Here is a 12,310-nt window from a genome sequence, read left to right on the forward strand (position 1 = left end):
CTTTTTCTTTATTAGCTCATTTTCTACTTAAAAGTCCCAAATGTTTGAACAGAGACTGTTGCATTATCCTCTGCATAGAAATGATGGCATTTAGAGATTTATAGCAACATGAGATTTCATGAGATTATGCAGCCCAACACTTAAGATCCGGGAGCACCAAATGTGTTTAGAATTGACACCACCCTGGCAAAGACTTGTTAAACCCACTCCCCAAATCCCTGTGGTTAAAAATCCACAGAGCCCTGAGTGTCTTTTTTAATCCTTTGTAATCCTTACAGTTAAAAAGCTTTTCCCACTAGCTAATCTAAACCTTATCTGCTTGAAATTTAGCTAATCTTTTCTCATCCAGTCTCTCCATTAGAGATGGGAATGACCAGTTACCTTGCTCTTCAAAGACACCTTTTTAGTTCTGTCATTGTTTCTTTTCTGCTATGATCCAGTTTAGTTTCCTTTCCTTTCTTCAGGTGCATATTTCACGAACCTCCCCTCTGCTCTCTCATTTGGCTTCACCTTTCTCAAAGCTGCACACAGCATTGCCACTGAAGTCTCAACAGTATTGGACAGAAGAAATAATTACCATCCATATCTTGCATATGGTGTTCCTGTTAATACATCTCGAACTCATATCTGACTTTATGTATCATCCTAGAAATGAGTCAGTGATCTGTGATCCTCTAACACTTCAAATTCTTTTCTTAAGAACAGTTGCCTATACTGTTTTCTCAGTTTTGCTCTTGATTTAGCCTTAGTAAATGCAGTACTTTGCATTTTCTATACTGATTTTTGTTGTTGCTGTTACTGCTGACATTGGATTATTTTTTATTTCTTTCAGAATAATAGAAGAACATTCCAACTTGATGTTATCCCTATCTTTTGGGTGTATCTGTACTCCATGACCTATGTTGATGAAAATAGTTGATAGAACTGGATTTCTGCAAGGTCCAGTCTGAAAGCATTGAATGGTTTGGGTTTCAAGAGACCTTGAAGACCACCCAGTTCCAACCCCAGGGAAATCTCCCACTAGATCAGGTTGCCCAAAGTCCCATCCAGCCTGGCTTTCCAGAGGTGGGGCATCCACAGCTTCTCCAGGTAAATTGGTCCACACCACACTCACAGTGTAGAATTTATTCTCCCTTACATCTGATTTGAACTAACTATTTTTCTTCTCCAGGCTGAAAAAAAACCCAACTCTCTCAGCCTGTCTCCATAGAAGAGACACTCCAGCCCTCATGGTCTTCTCTGGACCCAACTGCAACAGCTCTATGTCCTTCTAGTGCTGGGGGCAAGACCTGAATGCAGTGCTACAGGTTGGGTCTCATAGGAATGAAACAGAAGAGGAAGAATCACCTCCCTTGCCCTGATGGTCATGTTGCTTTAGATGCAGCCCAGGATATGACAGGTTTTCTAGGCTCAACAGCACATTGCTAGCTCTTGTTGAAATTCTCATCAACCAGCACTTCCAAGTCCCCCTTCAGGACTGCTCTCAATCCACTCATGGCCCTGCCTGCATTGTGCTTGGGATTGCCTGGAACCGAGGAGCAAGGCCTTTTGTTTGGCCTTGTTGAACTTCATAAAGCTTGCATGGGGCCATCTCTTAAGCTCTTCCCTCTAGAGTGTCAACTGCACAACTCATCTTTTCTAGCTTGACACAGAACTGCTGACAAATTTGTTTTAATTTTGTCCTTTTATTATCAACAGTAAGTGCTCTGCAGCGTAAACCATTTTAAGCTGGCAGTGGCAAATCTTCACTTTGTTATTGATGACACCTGGTGCAGTCTTTCAAGACTGTATTCTCTTTGAAGGTATCTTTTATAGCCAAACAGAATGACTCAATCAAAATTCTCATCATCAGTTGGCTTGTGTTATTGCCAGGCCTCACTGGCAATCTGAAGGCAATGAACCAGCCTAGATTTTCCACAAGGGACTATGTATTTGCCACATGTCTGTGCAAACTGGAGATTTAGCCTATCCAAATGCTTTTCTTTCTCCAGGAGATGTCTAGCACTTCTGTCTTCCTGACTTGATGCATGGAGGTAGCTATGACACAAAGAACATAAGGTGCCAGTTCAGGCTATATGCCCCTCTCGCACCTTGTTCAGGAGTGCTCCAAGAGTGATCAGTGGCAACTGCCTCTGGAAAAGTGTACAAACAAAGCAACAACCAGTAAGGGTCTTTCCTTCTCACCTCTCTTCTTCAGGTATTCTCCCACTGTCCTGGTTCAGGTGAGACAGAGTTGATTTTTCTTTCTTAGTATCTGGTATAACGCCAAGTTCTGGTTTTAGAAAAAAACAACATTGATAACTCATTGATGTTTCTTCTCATTGCTGAGCAGTGTTGCACAGATTCAAGGACATTGCAGTTTCTCAGCTTTTTGTACTGCCCTGCCAGTGAGAGGCACAAGGAGCTGGGAGGGGACAAAATGAGGATCTAAGCTGAAAGGGATATCATTCCATATGACTTCATGCAGGGAAAAAAAGAATAACAACTTTAAAAACAGTGGGGAGTTGGCTGGGGGAGCAGTGGCTGAGTGGGAACTGGCTGGGCATGGGTTGGCAGGTGATGAGCAAACCAATTGCTTTGGTTTGGTACATATGTACATATTAATATCATTAATATTATCCTTTATTTTTCCTCTTCCTTTTCTGTCTTAGCAAATGGCTTTATCTCAACCCATGAGTTCTACTTTTTAAATTTATTTTTTTTTTAATTATTTTCTTTTGGATTTCTTCCCCATCTCACTGTGGGGGGGAGTGTGAGTGAAGGACTGCATGGTGCTGAGCTGCCTGCTGGGTTAACACAACACCCACCTTCCTGAGATTTATGGGCTCTAAGGTCTTTCTTAAGTACTTTTGTATAGAAAACTACTACTGCTTTTGTGCAGTTGATTTTCTTGCTTTGAATAACACAGTTCCCCATTTACCTGAAATAGTCCTTGCTCATTTTGCCTCAGTCTTTGCTAGGCTGATCAGAACAAAAGGCATCATGCAGAAGCCTAAGGTTTCCAAAATAACCAGAGTCTAAAATCTTCCATCCCTCTGAATCTTTGTTCTATTTCCGCAGTCTCAAACTTTGCCTATTGATCTGGCTTTGTCTGCTTAACCTGAGCCCAGGGACAGCAATGTTGATGAGGAAAACATGAAATCTTTCTCATATACATGGCAGCTGCACCAGTAATTGCATTCCCTTTCATCAAAATATATCTGAACATTGTCACTGTAAATCCAGATTCACTGTCAAATGATTTCCTTGTTATCTGTTGCTGCTTTCCTCCTACCTTCTAGCAACATCTGTAAAGGAATTCTTTTTTTTTTTTTTTTTAATTGGATTAATTTTAGACACCTCTTTAAACTTTTTTCCTCAGTTCTAGACCTTTATTTAATACAATGTGTTATGTACTTACTGCTGAACAGAGCGTGCTCACTCAGACCGTGCATGAAGAAATTAGCAGCAAGGCAGGGAGGCAAAGAGAGCAGACTGTCTTTTAGCACAGTTATACACTGTCTCTGACTAACGTAGTCTAAACTAAATCCCAACATTTTGCAAGTATCCCTTTGGTTGAGATGGGTATTTGTTTGTTTGTTTGTTTTTTCCCCTGTAGGTGTGCAGCTCATAAACCTATCCTAGCAAAAGTTCACAAGGACCTGGTAATAAAGCTCCCCATGTTCACTTCAAAATTACTTTTGGGTTATTGCATCTAATCACATTTTTTGCTTGTTAGTTTTCTGCTGGACTAGCTAATTGAGCAGGCCCTCTGAGGTAGCAGAGGTGGTGGAGCCAGAGCAGAAGGGAAGTAAAGCACAGTGAGATGGAGAGAAAGGGAGGGAGCTGCTGCTCCCCAACGTATCTGTGGTTGCCATAAAACTAAAGTGGCTTTGTAGTCTTGTCAAACTGTGCCCTAAAATATGCTGATTTAAATGTTGGCTTTCACAGTCAGTGGAAATCATGATCTTCCAGGGAGCATTAAGCCACAGTGAACTTTAAGCCAATTTACTTCTGAATGAGAGTGTTCCCATAGGTACGTAACGTGCTTTCACTTTGGCACGCTAATTTCATGCCTTTAAACTCATAACTGCTCAGCACTCCCCATGTAGGTCTCTCCCAGTGTTGCTATTGTTTTCATTATTTCAAATTAAAAAATAAGAGGATCTGCAAAACCTGAATGCCCCCAGTGTTTCATAAGTCTGCAGTGCTTACCAGTCTTACCTTTACCTGTGTCCAGGCATGGGGAAGGTAAGCAGTGGCAGACCACAGCAGTCATGTTTTTTCTCAATGAACGTGCGTCTCTGCTCAGCACAGACATGCATTACAAGTCTTACATGGTTATTTTGACATGATGCCACGCACCCCTCTTTAATGTGAACATTATAAGCAAGCTAATCTCTGGATAACGTGCCAGCAGCATCACAAGGCAGCGCTCACCAGAGGTGTGTGCAGATTATGTAGTATGCCTGAGTGGAGGGTGTTGGCAGTGGGTACTGAGCCACAGGGGCAGATGTGACAGGTGCAGAAGCAGGAAGCTCAGGCTGAGAGATGGAGTTCTGCATCCCTGCCATTTGGGAGCAACCCCTGTCTTTGTCTCTGTTCCTGCTGCTGTTCCTGCTGCTGGGGCACGTGCTGCTGGCTGCCAGCCTGCATGGACTCCTCAGCTGCCATGGGGCTGTGAGTGGCTGCTTGCTACCATATGGCTGCATGAAAAAGAGACAGAGGAGTATAAGCTGTAAAGCAACTGTAAAAATTCAATGCTGTTCTGTGGTGAGAATGCTGTTGGCTCACCCTCTTCTTCCCCCAAGTCATTACCGTTACAGGTTTAAATAGGTACACCTGCATCCATTCAGCCCGTATCACATCCCCACTGAGTTGTTTGAAGCAGAGAGACACTTCTCTGCATAACACTCTGAAATTCTGTTTAATTTGGGGTAGCGTGATGAAGGCTTGGTTGTATTTTTTCCACCCACTCTGCTATTTGGCTATGGGTGGAACTGAGTGAGATACGATTTGCTTTGATGGAGATGTTGTGGGAAGAGTTGCCAAGCTCGCTGCATTGGTCTGGTGAGGAAGTGGAAGCTCTCCTGTCCCCTAAAAGTGCTTAATTCCATTGTATCGCAACTGGAAAAAAATCACATAGCAGCAGAAACAACAACAGGAAGAGGATATTTTGGAATATAATAATTGTCTATATGGCTGAAGAAGAACAAATGCTTTCCTGGCTCCCCATGGAACTAATAAAGAAAGGCAGGTTGAGGAGCTTGGGATAATTATTTAGTCATCTTAAATATTCATGAGCTGCAGTATGTGCTACATGCAATTTAAGAGGGACTTGACAATTGCAGCATACATCATCTTGTTTCACAAGAGCTAAAAATACTTAATCTTCCTCCTTTAAAAATAAAAGCATTAATCCTGAGTATGTCTTCAGCTAAGAGAAAAGCTGCAAACTGCAGGAGAAAGGAAAAAGAGCATTTTCCCGCTTCAAAGGTGCAGGCTGAGAAAACAATGCAGAACAAAAGGTTTGGTTTGTTGAGAGGATTTTAGCCAGGCTCTCTGAGAGCTCTGATGGTGGTAGGGAGCGTTCTCCGTGTTGAACACTTTGCCACTGGCTTCATGAAGATTGGGGAATGTTGCTCTGTTGGGTAGACTGGAAAAGAGACACTTCCCAACTTTGGTGATAATAAAATCACTCCTGGAAAGAAAAAGAGCTGGTTAGGATGAACTAAACCCTCCCCGTGACACCTTGTTACTGTACACTGGGGCCACATATCCAGAATGCAAAGTCTTCCCCTGCATTCTCATGTGGAATTCCCACTTCCACATGTGGCTCACAGTGGATATTTCTGGAAAGTTTAAAGAGAATTCCACGTGGAGGGATTGATTTTCTTGGCTGCTAAATGCTGGGAAAGTGGAACCAGAGATTTCTAGAATATGTTGGTGTATTTTGAGCAGCAAATTGAGGTGAGTACTCTGAATTTGGGATGCTGTCATTTCTGTCTGCATCTATAGCTCCAAGCTTTCTGTAGCACTAATGATAAAACCTTAGTTACTTGGTTTTGTGCAGGTAGAAACGCGCTTATTTCATGTGTGCAGTTCATTATGGTGGGAGCAGTTCTGCTGCAGAAGAGAGCTACGGCATGTTCATTTTGGTTTCTGCACAAGTTGCATGTAGACAAGTTAGCAAGTGTGAATGGATTTGGGTTTAGGTACTTCTCCCTGTTTGTGTCTCTTTGTGCATTTGGTATGTTAGAAAATGTTTCAGTAATGCTTGTGGCAGCCCTTGATAACAAATTGTGATAGCTCAGGAGTGGACAGGCTTATTGCTACCAGGCATTTGGATTTCCTTGGATCTATCTTACTTTTCTGACAGGAAACTTTGCCAAGGAGGAGTTTGAACACAGTGGCCATTAGGATAGGCTGTAGGACTGCTGTGTGTGCCCAAAATAAACCCACTGGATTTATGATGCATGTCGATGTGCAGAGGCGTGCCCAGGAAGCCAAGCTCTGTCCAACCATCTTTTCCAAACAGATGTGCATTTGCTGCTCAGCATCACAGGACATGTGCAAGCCTTGCGTGCAGCACTGAGGAGCCGTCTGGTACTGGAATGCCTTGGCTCACTGCTCACCATGAGTCAGCACGTGCATTTATTTATGCCCTGATGCCCACAGTCACATTCTGAAGTCTGTATTACATCAGCTATGGTATACATATTGAACAGTCTGCACTGTATGCAATAAAGGAAAACAACGCTCTCCTTTCTAGTACCTAAAATACTTTATATTCCTCGTGAATAATGTAAAATTTCATGTTCAATGGCAGAAGTGTAAGTGTTTTAATTTATTGGAGTGAAAATATAGGCAGCAAACTGTAAAGGGAAAGACATTGATTATGATCCAGGGTAAATTGCATAGGTGGACTGAATATACTGTACATTGAACATCTGCAAGAACAGAGCCCAGAGGTTGCTCCTGCTGTGGCTCACCTTTCATTGGGCACTTGCTCAGGCTCAGGCTGGCTGTGTACCCATAAATAAGCCCACGGGTGCCTCCTGTGACCTTTCTGATCCATAGCAGCAGCAGAATCTGGATCTTGCTGAGAATGAGAGAAAAAATATGAGTGAAAGGGAAACATGCTTTCCAATTAGATAATGGCAAATACCATACTTGTACTTGTGGAAGGTCAGAAAGGCAACAGCTGAAGAAGTCAAATAATAGACAAATTGATGATGGTAAGTAAGAAAGTATAAAGGTGACCCAATCTCTCTCGCACTGATAAAGCTGTCTGAGGTGCAGTAGATCAATTTAGCCGTGGCTGTTGTTAGGAAATTACTCTTGTTTGATGTTCCACAAGCAGATCATGCAGTTTCCTAGGAAACAGCTTTTTCCACTTAAAATCTAATTTTCTTACATAGCTAGAACTGATGAGTCACCCTGCCTGACTTTTCTTACTTCCTCTTACCTATTAAAATATACCCACCAGGTGGAAATCCAAGGATCTATTAGCATTAATCACCTGGCTGTTCGATTAACTCTTGTGCCTCTCTGTTAGCAGTGCTTGATTTGACAAGCCAGAATTAATTGGATAAAATATGATCAAAATTGGAAAGGAATTGTGTGTGCAGTAATGGGATGTGTCTCCTATAGACTGAAATATTCCCTTGCAATTTCTTCCCTTATGTCCCTCTACTAAATGCTGTCTCTATATTCAGTGCCAATAACATCCCATCTTTATTATTGTTAATTATCACATTCAGCTGATTCACAGATGACATTAAAGTTATCAATTACAGTTACACTCGGCTACTGTGAGAAAACAAATGAATGTTGTTGTGTGTCAAAAACCACAATCAAAATGTAAAAGCCTCAGTCCACAGCTGTGCTGTTGAGCTTTAGGGTCATGTAATGAGGAGCACTTACGCTGAGCAGAAAGTTGGTGGAGTGGAGATCAGGGAACGGCTTGCTTGCTGGCTGGAGTTTCCAATGACCAATGAAGTCAGTGAGCCCTCTGACAAAAAGGAAAGTGCTACAGTTTACAGTTACCTGTTGTTTGTGCTTTATGTAAAATCCTAGTAGTCTGCAGATGCTTAATGAGCTCCTGTGGCTGCATCATTAATAAAAGTTTGGTCCGGCAGAATACAGCTTCCATGACAGTTCTCTATGGGCTGCATTTCTTATTCCCTTTCCATATGCAGTTGTGCTGGAATCAGTATTCCTGCCACTTCCCAGTGCCTCTGATGCCTCAGCTGTCAGTGCACCACTGATGTGCCAAACTCCAATGACTAACACTTCAAAGTTTCAGCTGCTGACAAACAGCTTTCTGCTTAAAGGGGCAATCTCTGCACTGCAAGAACACGGCTCCCTGTGAATCTACCATCCCCAGAAGAGGATGGGCAAAATAAATCCCTGTCCTGACTGTAAAACAGCAAAACTTTTTAAAATAAAGATTTGGGTGAATTTACTTATCATCTGGTTATGTTCTTGCATCTTAATCTGTGTCGGTTCGTACTCGTTCAGTTGCAGCTGGTGAGTGGGAGGACTTACTGTATACAACAGCATGCAATGCCTCAAGAGCTTGGTAGGCTTGTCGTTTGCATTGCCTTGTGCTTCTTCTGGTATAGGCTTTTAAATGCTAAAAGTCAGAAGGAATGACCATAGATTTTAAACAGAAAAGTTTCAAACTAAGGTTTGAAAGCAGCTTCTCGCATATTGTTGGACTATGAAATCGGTAGGAATGGCACTTAGCTGTGATCTGTAGACCCTTTAGAGCTGTTTGCAAATAATGAGCCATTTTCTTAATGAAGAGCTTTGCAGCTTCATTTCAGATGATTAATTCAATTAAAATAGGCCTTCTGAGCTGAATTTCAAGCTTTTTATGATAGCTTTGAGAATTAAAGAGGATAGGAGGCTGAACTGAACCAAGCAAGACGGGCTCCAAAACTTCACCCAGCAGAAGCAGCAGCAGGGTTCAAGCTATCAGCTTCTGTTTGTTCTTAATAGCCACATGCAGAATAGACAGACAGGTGGTGAGTGACCCAGACTTTTACTGTGTGTATGTTGCTCTGGTATAACAGAACTGAGATAGAAGTGAGAGTCCCTCTTTTTTGTTCCCGTTTCTCACTACTCCTCTGTCTCTCTCAGTGCTGTACCACTGGGATGCCCCATGGCTTCTTGTTTGAGTGTATGTTGCAGTAGGGCCCACAGTTCTGCATTACAGGATTTGTTTATTTAGTGCTAGAAATGTGTTGAACGGCACGGTAGAACTTTCCTGAGCCGAGAACATGGGCTTTTTACTGACCTGTAGTTCACCAGAGTAATTCACAGTCAAAACTGCTGATTGATCCGCTGCAGTGTCTGAGTCCACAGATCATCATCTGTCGTCAAGGAACAGAGTGCAGAAAAGAGGATAACTCAGCATCTCTTGGTTCTCCAGTTCATGCAAACCTTCTCCTTGTTTCCATTCATCTATGTGTATTAACGGAAAGGTGAGAGTTATCAGTTGGTTTTCTCCTGCTTCTTCAGAGAAAAATCACTCTTATTTTGATAACGTGTGAAGCAAAAGATTTAAGAGTTTGAGATTTGTTGTTGCAAGATGTGCAGAAGCCTCCAGCTTCAGTAAATTTGGAGATATTCATGCAACTGTTGACTGATAACAAGCACAATGAATACGTGAGTATAATCTATGTATATGTAAAGGACATCTAAATCCTGTTAAGCCGATGCAGTCTGTTGATGAAAATCCTCAGCTGCTCAGTCCTGTCTTTTTGTACACTCTGTTGTCAGGAAATCATTTATCCTACTACTAATGTAGTTCATGCCATCTGTGAGTAATCTTTACCTCTCTCACATCAGTATAGTGAGAAGTAATCTGCATCCAGAGACACTCTGAGATCCTCAAAGAAAATCCAGACTGCTCATAATGTAGGCGGTATTGCTCTTGGAGAGAAATGGTGCTATGCTCAGTGTGCTAATGATATAATTATAGGGTCTCTCTTCCAGGAGTATAAGGGAGATATTAGTTATCATAATGTGCATGAACTTGGACTTCAATGCAATATTTATAAAGAAGATACAAATGGATCATTTCTACTAAATAGAGCAGGTCTTGGTGAATAATAGCATGGAAAAATACTCTTGACAAATGAAACCTTTACACTTAGGAAAATGCTCACTTCTTTTTAGAGAAAGGATCATGTAGGGGTTCTGTTGTTTGTTTGTTTTTTTTATTTCTTTTTCTTATTTTTTCTGTAAGGCCTCTTGCTGTGTGGCATTTTAAATATTAAACAGGTGGTTGCTGAAATGAGGTCTCTAGCTGGTTAGGGGTAGCCACAAATCACAGGCTGCTGTTTCTGCTTCCTGATTGTATCAGCAGAATCCTTGCAATCAGCAAGACACCTCAGGAATGCCATGGAGAATTTTAATCTATCACCCTGGATAGCAAAAGGAATAGATGATCTGGGAAACACTGTCAACACATTTGTCTTGTGTGGCCAGATCTCTCCTGCAGCGTTGCACCCAGACCACGTAACCTACTTACTGTTAAATTGCTTGCAAGCACTTTAAATTTTACCTTGTCATCATATTTGCCCAAAAATATCACATAAACAAGTATGTTCCTAGATGAGATGGATCTTTTTAATTAGCTCTCTAAAGGTTGTTAAAAGGGTTTACAAACTTTGGTTATGCAGTGTCCCAGTTGCAAAAAGTCCATCGCTTGCCTTTTGTTTGTATGCATTCTTAAGGTTACTTTCCTTTGTGTGCATATGAGGATAGTTATTGATTTCTTGGCATCCCATGTTAAACAAACAAAAACCCAAAGGAAATAAGTTTTCGAGCCTTTGTGATGGGTTTTGCTCAGTTTGTTGTGTACGGAAATGAATGAGTGAGATGGAATGGAGGAACCTTAAAGAGCTGGTGAGACATCATCAGTTTGCACTGAGGTGAAAAAGTTCAGGTTTCTTTCTAGTTTTGTTCTGGAAGAAAATATTCTGAATGTGAGTGACTGACAGAGAAATTTCCCAGTTTAAAATGAGTATGTTTAAAACCTCTTGCCCTTGAGATAATGTAACAATATACATAGGTATTACTCTTCAAGATGTTGCTCCTGTTTTTTTCCACATTTCTTCCAGCCCTAGCAGGTGCAGTGTAGCATTGGTTATGATTTCACAGGGACGTGTGCCAACAACCTATACACATAACATTACCATAAGAGTACGTTAAGGTTGGTGCATCAAAACAACTTTTAGAATTAGAAAATGCCAAAATTAGGATTTCCTACCCTCTGAGGAATAGCTTTTTAACCTCAGTGCTATTTTAGTGGCATCCTTTTGTCTAGGATGTGTTTTTCATCTTAAGCAAATAAATTATTTTCCTTTACTTTCTGTTTACCATGTAACATTGTTCCAACAGCCATAAAGACCCTCAACAGAAGCGGGCTCTTCAGACTGACCACTATCCTAGAGTAAAGGAGCACAGTGCCATGTTATCATTCCCAGCATGGATGAGTACCAAAGAGGATGAAGCAGACTCAGAGAATTGCAGATCTGCTGGTGGCTGAGCCTCATGCCTTAGTTTCCAGTTCAAGGTGCACTTTCCTGACCGCTTGTCCTTCTGCTCATTTTCTTCTTGCATCTCTACCATCTCCTGTGCTTCCAAGCTATTCAAGTCCTTTTTATTCCTATGTCTATCTTTATCCAAAGGACTAATTTTCAGATCTTTCAGGGATAGTTTTCACTGCATGGTACCTGTCTCCATAGTCTTGCCATGCTTCTGCAAGTATGAAGGCTTCTCTTCTCGGCACTCTTGTGTTCCTGTTGCCTTCACAAGGTCCCCAATCCTGGTTCACTCTTTTTTCATCTTGTAAGCGTGTCTCTCCATTGGGACTTCCACTTGCCAGATGATTCTGATTTCCATTTCTCTTGTCAACCTTTTACCCTGTACATTATTCAATTACGAGACCTTTCAGGTGAGATCTCCATTTCTACGTGATAAATATTTATTCATTTGTGACTCTAGATGTTTGGGTCAGACTGTACTGAATTTGGATGTGATGAACATGACAGACATGACTTGAATGAATTCTAATCCAAACCACTCTATCTTATGTTACTAACAAGCTGATGGTGATTTTTGCTACTGTCTTTTTTCTCTCTTTTTTTCTTCCCCCTCAGAATATTTCTCCAGCTGTATCATTCTGAGATCTAAATTTTATGTGGAGGCTGCTCTCTGTGCCACCACTTGCCAGTTGTTTTATTTCCCAGCCCAGATGGGATGTCTGGCAAGTGACCTTTCCCTACGGGTCTTTTCATTTCTGCTGAAGCAGCCA

At 41.6% G+C, this 12,310-nt stretch overlaps 1 long non-coding RNA gene across 2 annotated transcripts; it reads right to left on the reverse strand.

Moving 5' to 3' along the window:
• Window positions 1-1,189: 1,189 nt before the first annotated feature.
• LOC107309416 lies at window positions 1,190-8,317 on the reverse strand. 2 transcript variants are annotated; one of them, XR_001553172.2, is made up of 3 exons: window positions 7,906-8,317; window positions 6,972-7,081; window positions 1,190-2,272 (listed from the first exon to the last, which is right to left on the reverse strand). It is a non-coding gene; the product is annotated as an uncharacterized LOC107309416 (long non-coding RNA). The 2 variants fall into 2 exon arrangements; XR_001553173.2 differs by having other exon boundaries at window positions 8,029-8,311.
• Window positions 8,318-12,310: the final 3,993 nt, after the last annotated feature.

Source organism: Coturnix japonica, chromosome 2 (assembly GCF_001577835.2).
Source record: "Coturnix japonica isolate 7356 chromosome 2, Coturnix japonica 2.1, whole genome shotgun sequence".
NCBI classification, from domain to species: Eukaryota; Metazoa; Chordata; class Aves; order Galliformes; family Phasianidae; genus Coturnix; species Coturnix japonica.